Source organism: Passer domesticus, chromosome Z (genome assembly GCF_036417665.1).
Source record: "Passer domesticus isolate bPasDom1 chromosome Z, bPasDom1.hap1, whole genome shotgun sequence".
NCBI lineage: Eukaryota > Metazoa > Chordata > Aves > Passeriformes > Passeridae > Passer > Passer domesticus.
Genome location: NC_087512.1, coordinates 10,735,863 through 10,747,542, shown reverse-complemented (window position 1 = coordinate 10,747,542; position 11,680 = coordinate 10,735,863).

Here is an 11,680-nt window from a genome sequence, read left to right as displayed (position 1 = left end):
ACCCTATCGTAGAAAGAAATCAGGTTTGATAAGCATAACATTCTACTTATAAAGTCTCACTGTCTGTGATCAATGACTGCATTGTCCTCTGGGTGTTTTTCAATACCTCCCAGAAGAATCTTTTCTCTGATTTTACAAGGCAGTGAGACTGACAGGCCTGTAGTTTCCAGGCTCCTCCTTCACACACTTCTTGAAAATCAGGACCTCTGCAGATTCCCAAGACTACTCAAAAATCATCCAGAGAGGCTGTGCAATGGCACCAGCCAGCTCCCTGGGCATTCTCTGATGAATCCCTCAACAGATTTGTAGAGATCCAGATGGAGCAGCAGATCCCACACATGTTCAGAGTCCCCACACATGTTCAGAGTCAAAGAGGAGTTGATCATTCTCGCAGGCCACTAAGACCGTCTTGGTCTGTCATCCATGGGGAAGACATCCAAAGACTGCAGTAAACACACCTGCCTTGTCTGTGTTCCTCTTGGTGAGGTGACCACTCTCATCTTGTAATGGGCTGATGTCATTTCATCACAACCTTTTATTTTCCCCCACAGTTCTGGTCAACTTCACTTCAAACTGAGCTTTGGTTGCATGAATTTTCTCCCTACAGCAGCAAGTAGCCTCTCTGTGTTCTTCTCTGTAATGTTTCCTCTGACCATAAACCTTCCTTTTCCACCTTAGTTCCAAGAGAAGGACCCTGTTCAGCCAAGCTGCCTTTTGCCTCATCTGCTTGACTTTGACATTTAGGATTTGCCTGCTCCTGTGCCCTTTGGAGATCAGAACTACCTCCATCATAACCTCTCTGTGGCTAAGAAGAATTACCGTCTTTTTTCATTCTTTAAGGGACAAAACTGAAATGGGCCAAATTATTCAAATAACAATTTACAGGAAAAAAAGAGACCATTTTCAGTATGTCGGGCTTGTGAGAAAGTCCCGACATATTGAGCAGGTTGATGTCAGTTGAATACTAAATATTAAATTCATATCATAAACATTACATATTTTCCCCACACAGACAGCATCTCTGAAGACCTGCTGGGAGCAGAGGCCAGTTATTTCTAAGTGGGACATTCTTACATGTATCTCCAGATTCCACTAGTTACTGGGACATGGTAAATACACAAAGAACCATCCCTGGAGTTTGGAACTTTCTGTCCAGCAGACACAAAGGGTGAGAAATTGCATTTTTCCTGAGGAAAATGGTGGAGAAAACCTCCATTTCCTCTCTTGAAAATGTAGTTTCTCTTCTCTAGACATGGTTTTGTCCAAAGGAGAAGAAGCATCCTTCATACAAGAAAGAGGCCTTGTAAGCTGCAGCATGGAACAGATATGGAACAGGGTGTTTTCTTGTTTCTCTTTCTCTCAAAAAGACTTCAAATGGTCTTGTTTTCATCCCACTGTAGAAAAGTAATAAGTTGAAATATGTAAAAATAACAGGGAACAGGAAAAGAGTTTCCTTCTAAGCTTCAAGTTAGGGGCTATTAAGACAAGCCATTCTGACCTCACTGTTTAAATTTCATATTTGTAAAAGAACAGACTCTGGTTTTTTGGATGGGAATTACTTACCTGTGGAAGCAACAAACTGCAAAGCCTCCCCAAGAAGTGAAAATTGCAGTACCACATCAAGAACCAGATCTTGAACTGAATCAGTGTTCACAGCATACAAGAAATTCTTCAAAACCACCCTTTTCTTGCAGTCTAAAGCTGTCTTCTCCTTTCTAGGAGGTGGCCCTGTGATCACCTTGTTGGAACTTACTTTATTCATCTTTATTTGAAATTCTTTTATATGCAAGGGAAGTTTTAAAAAAAAAAAACTAATAATTTTGAAAGTCACAATTTTGTGCTGGGAATACACACATCATTTCAGGATTTTGGCTAGGTAACAGTTTTCACCATGCTTTTCTAATGATAAAATAACTCTTGCTACAGAATGGAAGTTGCCCTAGAGCAAAGTAAAATAAGTTATATTTACATTATGGAAAATAAGTTATATTTACATTATGTAAAGTTATATTTACATTATTACCTTTCTAGGAGGTGGCCCTGTGATCACCTTGTTGGGACTTACTTTATTCATCTTTATTTGAAATTCTTTTATATGCAAGGGAAGTTTTTAAAAAAAAAAACTAATAATTTTGAAAGTCACAATTTTGTGCTGGGAATACACACATCATTTCAGGATTTTGGCTAGGTAACAGTTTTCACCACACTTTTCTAATGATAAAATAACTCTTGCTACAGAATGGAAGTTGCCCTAGAGCAAAGTAAAATAAGTTATATTTACATTATGTAAAGTGTTTTGTGATGTGACTATATATGTATATACACACACTTCTATTAAAATGAGAGAAAAATCTCTTTTAGTTCATGTCTGGAAGGTTGGATTAAGTTCCAAGCTTTGATTGAGAGGAAAGCTTAATTTGAACACCTGAACCAACAACAGTTATTTCAAAATCCATACATACATATTGCACAGCTTTTATTTGAAAGTTCAGAAAATAATGGTGGTAAGAATTTAAGTACCATGTTAAATCTTCAGCCAGTCTTTCCACTCAATATATTTGTTCAAACAATGTGCTGAAGCAGCAGGAATTTATTATTGGGCTTTTCCACACAAGACACACCTTGGATTTTTCCATTGTAAATCTTTTAACAGATGCATAAAGTAGTAAAGGGCTTTATAGAAGAAGCTTCAGTTATGATGTAAGTTCAAACAGCAACAGTAATGAAGATATGAAATATCAACTCTTTACCTATATCTTAATTCGTTTCAGACTTTTAGTCTGATGTTTTTAGGTGGTTTTGATATCAACAATAGTATAAACTGAAATCTGCAACAGACATTACACTATGGAGAGAAGTCAGTTATCATTAGCATATATTTGGAGTAAGTTTCTGGATTGAATTTGTTCAACCAGCTGGGTTTAAGTATGACTTTTATAAATTAAAAACACTGGTATACCAAGCATTTATCCTACATAAATGTGAGCTAACATCCCACTGTTGCTGACCTTGGGTTTATTGACAGATTAAGGGGTGTCTGAGACACAGAAATCATTACTGTGTCACAAGAAGTAACTAAAAATGCAAATTTTTTTTTGAAGAGTTGAACTCAGATGATAATATAGAGAGCCTGCATACCTAATACCTTACCAGGATACACAGTGCCTTCGATTTCTGAAATGTGCATACAAAACACTAGAACAAATGTAGAGGAATCAGACACACATAGAAAATAGACAGGTACAGTGAGAGGAATACCTTGCAGGTTTCACTGGCACCACTGGCACAGTTCAGCTGTACAGGAGCTGCAGAGATGGGTTAGATCAGATTTCCTCTTTTCCTTGTTGGCTGCAGCACAGATATGGGTTTCTTGCTCACTTGCTCCTTGCATGCCTCCTTCTTTACAAGAGACAAACCTTTCATGATGGCCATACATATCAACTTTGACTTTAAGAAGGTTGGCACTGTGTTACCCAAAGAAACAGCTAAGCCATTTCTGTGTTCTAAGTCATGAGATTACACTAGAATTTTAAAATGTAAGTTTTCTTGATTTTTCAGTGTAAGAATTCATTTTACTTTACTTATTTGTAATCCTACCTTTCCTCTAGTAGCATCCTATCATTCCTTCCTAGAAAATAACACATGGAGAACATTTTATTAACCCAACACCTACACAAATCAGCTTCCAGGCTCAAATCTGGAAAAGGCAGACCTCTGTGAAGCTTGTAGGATTTCAGTTATAAGTCCTAGGTTTTAAGATATGTCTGATGGCTTTTTTTCATCTCCTAAGGGGTATAAAGCAGAGTATGCAAGCTGTTTGTAAGGATACTGAAACAGAAGTCATTGCACACCAAGATCAAGCAGCTGTTGAATCAGTAAAGCCTGAATTAATGCAAAGACTTACAACCAGGTTTTCATTTTCTACAGCTTCTGATGTTGCATGCTGGGCTGCATGAGGTAAGCCACGGTATCCATCAGATTTCCAACACAGCTTCTTGGGCAATGAGTGAGCTCCTGGCTAAGAAATTATATAAATAAATTATACTTCCATGGTGTTTTGCATCATACTGGAAGAGTTATTTTTGTGGAAAGAGTGGAATGAAACTTTTTATAAGGACATAAGCGACACAGGTCATAGTATGCTCCCACAAGTAAGTTGCTCTTTTTTTCTCCCAGAAGGCTACTTATTGCTGGGTAGAACCCACTGCCAGTGGGCAAACAGGAAAGATTCCTGTCAGCTCAGGGCCCAGTTTGCCATTTCATTTAACTCACTGTTTGGAAAAGAGAAACCAACTGTAAGAAATGTAGAACAATGCCTGCACTCAAAAAAGATTAACCTTGCTCATTTTTATGTTTTAAAGTTGTCAAAGAATCTGTGCTTGAGCAATTTACGCTTTGGTAGGGACTTGCAGCTCAAAGGGTGTTTAGAAAATGGCTTGAACAACTTCTGGAGTATTTTGTAGCAAGAATAATTAGGCAGTGAAATCAGCACACAAAAACAAAACAAAATTGTAGTTTCATTACTGCTGCTAAAAATCCACAGCCTGTAAAGCTTGTGTAAAGTTCCATCAATCACAGAAATTTAAGTTACCATTACAGGATCTGTGCTATCGAGATGTGGTAGCGCTGAGAGAGCAGATTAAGCTTTCAAAGGCTGCTCAGTGTAAAATTGGATTCTGATCAACAACAGGGAGACAGAAAACTCTAGAATGCAGCTACATTCAAAATTACTGAAAATCTGAAAATGTGATCAGTGAAAATGTTGATCTTTAACATCTTAGAAGAGCATTGGAAGGAGAAATTGAAGAGGTTGATTCATTAGATAATACTGAGCTGAAACTTTTGGCAGAAAGATGGTTCTGTTCACAACAGATACTGAAACTACGTGTATGAGAAATGGCACTTCTTCATTGCATTTATATTTAAATATAAAAGTGTTTAATCTTTTGGGCGAGAAGCAGTAGATGTGTAAATATATGTTTTATAAGATGTCTCCTCTGCCCCAAACATGGCACATAAGTTGCAAGCCAAATAGACTACCTTCAAAGAACCTAGCAACTGAAAATAAACACTGAACAAGGGACCAAAATGTGTAGAAGAAAGGCACATCTACTTGGTTATATTATCTGGGCAGATTTAACCCCTAAAATACAATAATTTCCTGGCAGGGCACACATAGTCAAAGAGGGTGATTTTTACAGCCAGGTTGTGCTCACTCCTGTCACAGGTCTGCTTCCAGCCACTGTGCAAGACACTTGGAATGAGCAATGTCTGTGCTCACACTCTTCCCAGTGAACTGCTTCTTCCTTTCTCAGAAGCTGCACAAATTTGCCCTTTTCTTAAAATTGCTCCCAAGCTAGAAGCCCACATCCTAGTTTCAAGAAACATGACTTGCTGCTTAGGAATGTAAATCACTTTGCATCCTGGTCTTTGAGAAACGTGAGTCAGCCCATGGAGTGGGAGAATGATCCTCTTTGTTCTACCCCATCCTGGGGGTCATGGGGTGGGTGACCTCCACTCCCACGAGCAGAAAGCTCCTAGCAAAGGGGCAGGCAGGAAACCAGGGCAGGCCATTTTGAGCTGAATGTGTTTCATTATCATGGTGAGGGCATGCCCTCCAGCAGGCTGCAGCAGGGAGAAGGTGGGTGATGAGATGGCAGACAGAGCATTTCAGTGCCTTTCAAAAGAGGACGTTTGAGGGCTTTCTTCAGGGCTTTTCCCCCCCCTTCATTTCATATACATAGGCACTACATGTGCAGAGGCCGGCTGGAAGGCATGCCTCATGGCTTGCTGGAAACTCTTGGGGTAGGCAGCAACCCTGCACAAGAGAGGGAAGCAGAGGCTCTCCTGACATGTTTTTAAAATGTTTTTTCAAAGGTTTTAACCTAGCGGTACAAACAGATTATCACAGCCTTTAAACAAAGAGCACATCACAATGTTAGGGCAGCTGCCAGCAAAGTGCCATCTACACACCAGGAAAGGATGGCATTGCTCTGAATCCACAGGAATACCCTCAACCCCTGTGGATCAGCTAGTGCTGAAACAAACCAGGCAGTGCTTCCTAATCTTCTCACCCAGGCACACACTTCTCTCCTGTGACTATGAGGTCTTTAAAGTAGAATCTCTACTGGGACAGCAAATCCAGGAGCAACAGAATATTTCACAAAGCTGTTGAGCATCACTTAATGTGATTCAAACTGCTGAACCAAAATTTTAATGTTCATAATCTGAAAATTATATTTATTCTAATAATTGCCGCTCATCTATGGTGGAAACCTTAAGTAAACAATGGAGTTATCAATAGTTACCACAAAACAAAATTCGCATTCCCACTTTGCCCTTTCATACATTTGAGGACTGCCAAAGGATGGTTTTATTTTTAAGTGGATGGCTTACTGATTCCAACAAAGCCAGTAAAATGTATGATGAGTTATGCACATGAACAAGGAGAAACAATTGAATAATGTGTTGAAAAATATTTGATTATGAACAACTTTAGTATTTTTATTTTGGCAATAACTACCAGCCAGCAATATCAGAGTCTTCAATGAGGACAGTAAATAGTAGTCAGTTGCTTAGAGCCCAAAACTACATTCACATATTTATGAATGAACAGAAGTAGACTAATCATAAAGTCAATTATCATGACTACTGTCATGCTTAACTGGTAAATGCGATTGTGAAATTTTGCCAAAGGACTACAAAGAATTTCAAGTAAAATTCAATTCAAGCAGAGCAAAATCAGATGCAATGTCATATTCATGTCTCTTAGAATAAAGAAAAAACTGAAATGCTTAAAAAATATGATGGCAATTGCTTAAAATCTCAACATTGCAATTATTAAATAATTAAAAATAGCTTTTAGAACTCCTCTAAGGAAATTCTGTCCTAAGGCTTATGCTAGGAATACAAAGATAATGTCATGTAACAATTTCTGCTCAAGGCTATGGAGTACTTCTGTTTACCACTGTAGCTGAACATTTTCTCATTGTAAAAGTTCAATTAATGTAATTTCATCTAAAGAGATCAATACAATAATGTTACAAAATAGGAGAGAGAGTAGTGGTCACGTATTTGCTGCATAAACAGGTTCTGGGTTTGTTGGCAAAGGTTGGAATTTCATCTTTTCTTTATTCTAAAAAGCTACTTTTTTCCCATCAAGAATACATATGTATTTCTTTTGAAACTCAGGGGATCCCTTGTGGAATCTGAAGCAAGAAGCATTGATTTATCTGATTTCTCTGACTCTGAGCCAGCTGGGTGGACTCCATTACCACACCAGCTCCCCAAGTGTCTGTGGGGAGCTGGTCAGAAGAAGTGTAGGGAAGCTCTTGGAGAAGGAGAGGTTCCTGATCACTCTGATGTTTGGAAAAGCTAATACTTTCCCAGAATTTCTGACAGCTTAAAGGACTCTTAGGAGAATGATAATCTTTAGCTGGGGAGTTCATCCCCTTCTTCACATCCTGCTTGAGAGGAAATTTTCCTGCGAGTGGACGTAGAACTGTTCAAGCCAAGCTCAGGCTTTTACTATTTCTCTGATTCCAGTTTTTTGGTTTTGAATCTGAAGGATATCAGTAGGGATCATGAGAGAGAACCTACTGTTGCAGCTGCTGCCAAGGAGCAGACGTCTTCTTTAAACACAGGAAGATTGTATTTCTCTTTTGTGAAACAAACCTCATATTCATTTTAAAGTATCATAACCATAAGTATTATGCCCTAAATAGAAAATTTCATTTGAAGGGTCTAACAGCCTAGAGAAATTGAAATATAGGTTGCTAACAGTATAGGCAGCACCTCCTGTGGTTACTTCTCTCAAGACAGAAAATAGGGAGGTTTTTTGGTTTTGGTTTGTTTTTGGGGGGTTTTTTGTGTGTTTAGTTTGTTTTTTTGTTTTCTGTTTGTTGTTGTTGTTGTTGTTGTTTTTGCATTACAGCCTGAATAGGAACTCCCAAGCAGAAAAAAATATCCCATAGAGACAATAGGTGCAAAAAAAAAAAAAATTAGCTGTGCATTCTTTTGGAATTTCAGGCTTTCTGTGAAGAAATAACTAATTTGCACTGTTTTAGAGTAGTTGTTCACTTGCAGAAAGTTTCTGTTTCTGAATTAGAATTTCTTAGTGTGTACTTGGCTGGTTACATTTGAGTTATTTATTTAGGAACTCTTCTATATATTCACCCTTTCAAGTTCACAGAAAACTTTTCAAACAATAAACATGGCACCAAACTTGCTGATTTCTAAGTAAGGAAGGTTTCTCAAATGCTAAGTGTCAGTATTTCAGTAATACCAATAAATTCTTGATTGCAGCCTTCCTGAGAGAATCATAAATATTTTTGTCAGTGGGCAGTTCTACCATTTGCTAAATGATGCGATGTTTGTGGTAGTATCAAAAGTCCAAATCATAATATCTTGCCAGGAAGCTTCCAAGCAGCTCTTGGACTGCACTATGGTTTCTGTTTGGTGTCAAGCAAACACAACATCTCTATTTTCCCTGCTGACTCCTATTTACTGACATGATTTTCTGGATGGCACAACAAAAGATACAGCTTACAAGACGTACTATTATGAAAGAAAGCAGAAACAAATGGAAGTGGTTTTTTATTTGGTAGTTCAAACTATTTTATGCCTAAATCAAGAAAGAACATCCCTGCACACAAAACAGGGAGCACACAAATTGCACACAAAACAATTGCACACAAATTCCTGTGGAGAGAAAGCAGCCACAAAAACCCAGCAAAGGATTTACTGTAATATTAATTCCCTGTGTATTCTCTGTGCATGTCTGCCACAGCTATGACTAAAAGCAGGATGTGATCCTGGCAGAAATTATTTGTAGTTTGAGTTTTTAATTTAAAGCTAAAGAAAAATGTGCTGAGAGCATTTACGCATGTGATGCTACAGAATTATGCGTGAGTTGGCTGCCACATGGGATATCAGGTTCCTCCTTAAAGAGGAACCCTCTCCTTTATATACAGCCCAAAATATTGAAAGGTTGAATCATTTAACTGATTGCCATCAGTTGCTGTTAATCTCTGTGTGAAATATGTCATAAAACTCACTGATTTATAGGTATCACTCTTCCTTCTCAAATCAAAATAAGCCATGAACTTGAGTTTAAATGTTTGATTTCAGATTTGGTTTTTTTATCCTAGTCATTATTTTCTACAGAACAAATTTTCCATTAGTCAGTAAAGTGTTATGAAAGAGATCAGAAATGCGCAATAAAGTGTGACAACTAATAATTAATAATAATTTCAATGAAAATATTGCTTCTCCGTCATTTCTTTTCTCCAAGGACAAACTGAACAACGTAAAATTAATTCTCTTTGCCAAAATTAAGCAATGAAACTTCCAAGGGGAATTTTCAGTGAAAGCATATCCAAGCAGAAAAGTCGAGTGTTTTTGTGGTTCTCTAACCATCTGTGAAGCTGTGACATAAAGTTTTATGGCCCTTTTTTTGAGATGTTATAATTCTCTCTGAGATGTCTTATGGACATAATCCAAATGCTTGAAAGTATTTTCTAGATACCATGAACATCAGTGCCCTCCATGCTAGCATGAGTTGCGTAGAAGTATAGCATATACTTTTCCTCTCTTTAGGCAAGAAAAGGGCTTTCTTCACATGTAAGAGGGACCCTTTTTGCGTGCTGTGTGTAATTTTTTAAGCATCTTAATATGGGTAATTAGTTCCTTTGTGAAAATCTGACTTCCATGTTGTGAAGTAGAAATGTAGAAGCTCTTGATAAATTTACTATACTTAGTGAATTCACTATGCTTAGTAAGCTATTCACAAATTCACTATACTTAGTGGAATTTCTCCACTCTTGGTGGAACAGTTGGGGATTCCTGAAGCTCTTACAGCTCCCCTCTCTCAAGTTTGTTATCTTCTGCTAAACTCAGTCTTTGAAAATATGTGAAATGGATTAAGTTCATCCCTCTCAGCTGGTGATTGTTCAGAAGGTTAGAAGTTCATTAATTCAATTTTCACCAGGGAGGGAGGACCTACCTTTCTGGCAGAGAGAGCACAAACATGTTCATGGAGAGATTGAGGCCTGTCAGTCTGTCAAATCAGTGGCTATTTAAACACCTTCTACATCTCATTTCTATGTCCCTAGACCACGGCTAGATTGTGAAAAAAATTAGTCAAGGGCAAGGAAAAGATCTTTAATTAGCCATTACCCTTTGCAAATGGTGTCACCAAGGCCATGAGCTTACTCAGCATCCACCAGCAACATGTTTTGGTAAGAAGTCAAACCATCACCACATGCCAGGCTTTCTCTAGCCCCAGCCACATCTCTCCCAGCGGACAGCAGCCTCCAAGAGTGCTCTCCTGGCAAGCTCAGCTCTGAGTCATCCTCTAGCCTCCAAGTCCTTATGACAGCTGTGGTTTTCAATGCAGGGAATAATAATATCTAAAGAGAGAAATTTACACTGGCCATATCTGTACCAGGTGCCTGTGCACCCTTCTGGCTGTCTTGTCTTTACAGGCCCAGCTCTGGTCTGGTCCCAGGCACCAAACACCCACTTGTGCCTCCAGCTCTCCTGGCGTACTTCCATGCTTGTAGCACCAAAAAGAGAGCCCAGTTCATACACCCTGACACTGCTCCAGGATGCAAAACAAACCCTGGGAAGCGGGAACAAGACATTGTCTTCAAAAGCACTCTGCTGGCCCAGACATGGTGCCTAAAGGTCAGAGTCAACCTCTCCCAACAAGTGCACCCAGTCCTGCTAGGGCAGCCATTCCTGGAAGGCTCTCTCACCTTCTAACTTTTTTCCTAATCCACACAAGTACCAGCAATTAGCAGGGGCAGACTGACTTGACCCCATGACACCTCATGAATCTTTTTCTGTTCTTTATGGACTTTGCTTCCCTCATCCCACTGGAAGGTCAAAGCCCAAGATCTAGATAAGCAAAAAAATATTTCTAATCCATTTTTCATTATGCACCTGGGAGAGGTGGGGATTAGAATTAGGCAGGCAGTATATTTACTACATAGTGGTTTATCCCTTCCATCTAGGGGGAATAATTTTCTCTGTGGAGGAAAGCAGCACTTCTTTGTTCTTTTGAAGCCAGCATCTTCCAGCAAGCAGCAGATGATAATCTCTTTGAGAGTTCTCCATGTAAAAAATAAATAATTTGCGATTATTTACACTGCTTTCACATTTCTCCCTTTCACTTTAGTCATTGCATTAGGCATTGGTATTGCAAACTCTTCATGACCATGGGCACAGTGGGATGAGAACAAGACCCCACGGTGCCCCAGCAGGTCCAGAGAGGAAGGAAGGGTCACAAACTGCAGCATTACACAATTAGACCTTTCTTATATCCACAATGCCAAGACACATCATCCTTTAAAAGATAATTACTTTTTAGGGGGAGAGTAAACAAAGATATGGTCTTTAAAGGAAAGTAATTTCCTTCACAAACATTTTGAAGCCTTAAAAGGAGACTGACCTACAGCCTCTGGGCAGCAGTCTGACTGGCTACTGTAAGCCAGCAAAACAGCCAAAATGCATTTCACTGAAAGTAAACAAAACCACAAACCTAAACATTCAAAATAATTTTTGAGAGCATTCAAAATTAATTTTTTGAGAGTTTTGCCAACAATATAGTGTCTATTTCAATGAAAGTCTTGGACTGCTATTATTTTAAAGAGAACATTTTCGTGATGTACAGTGATAT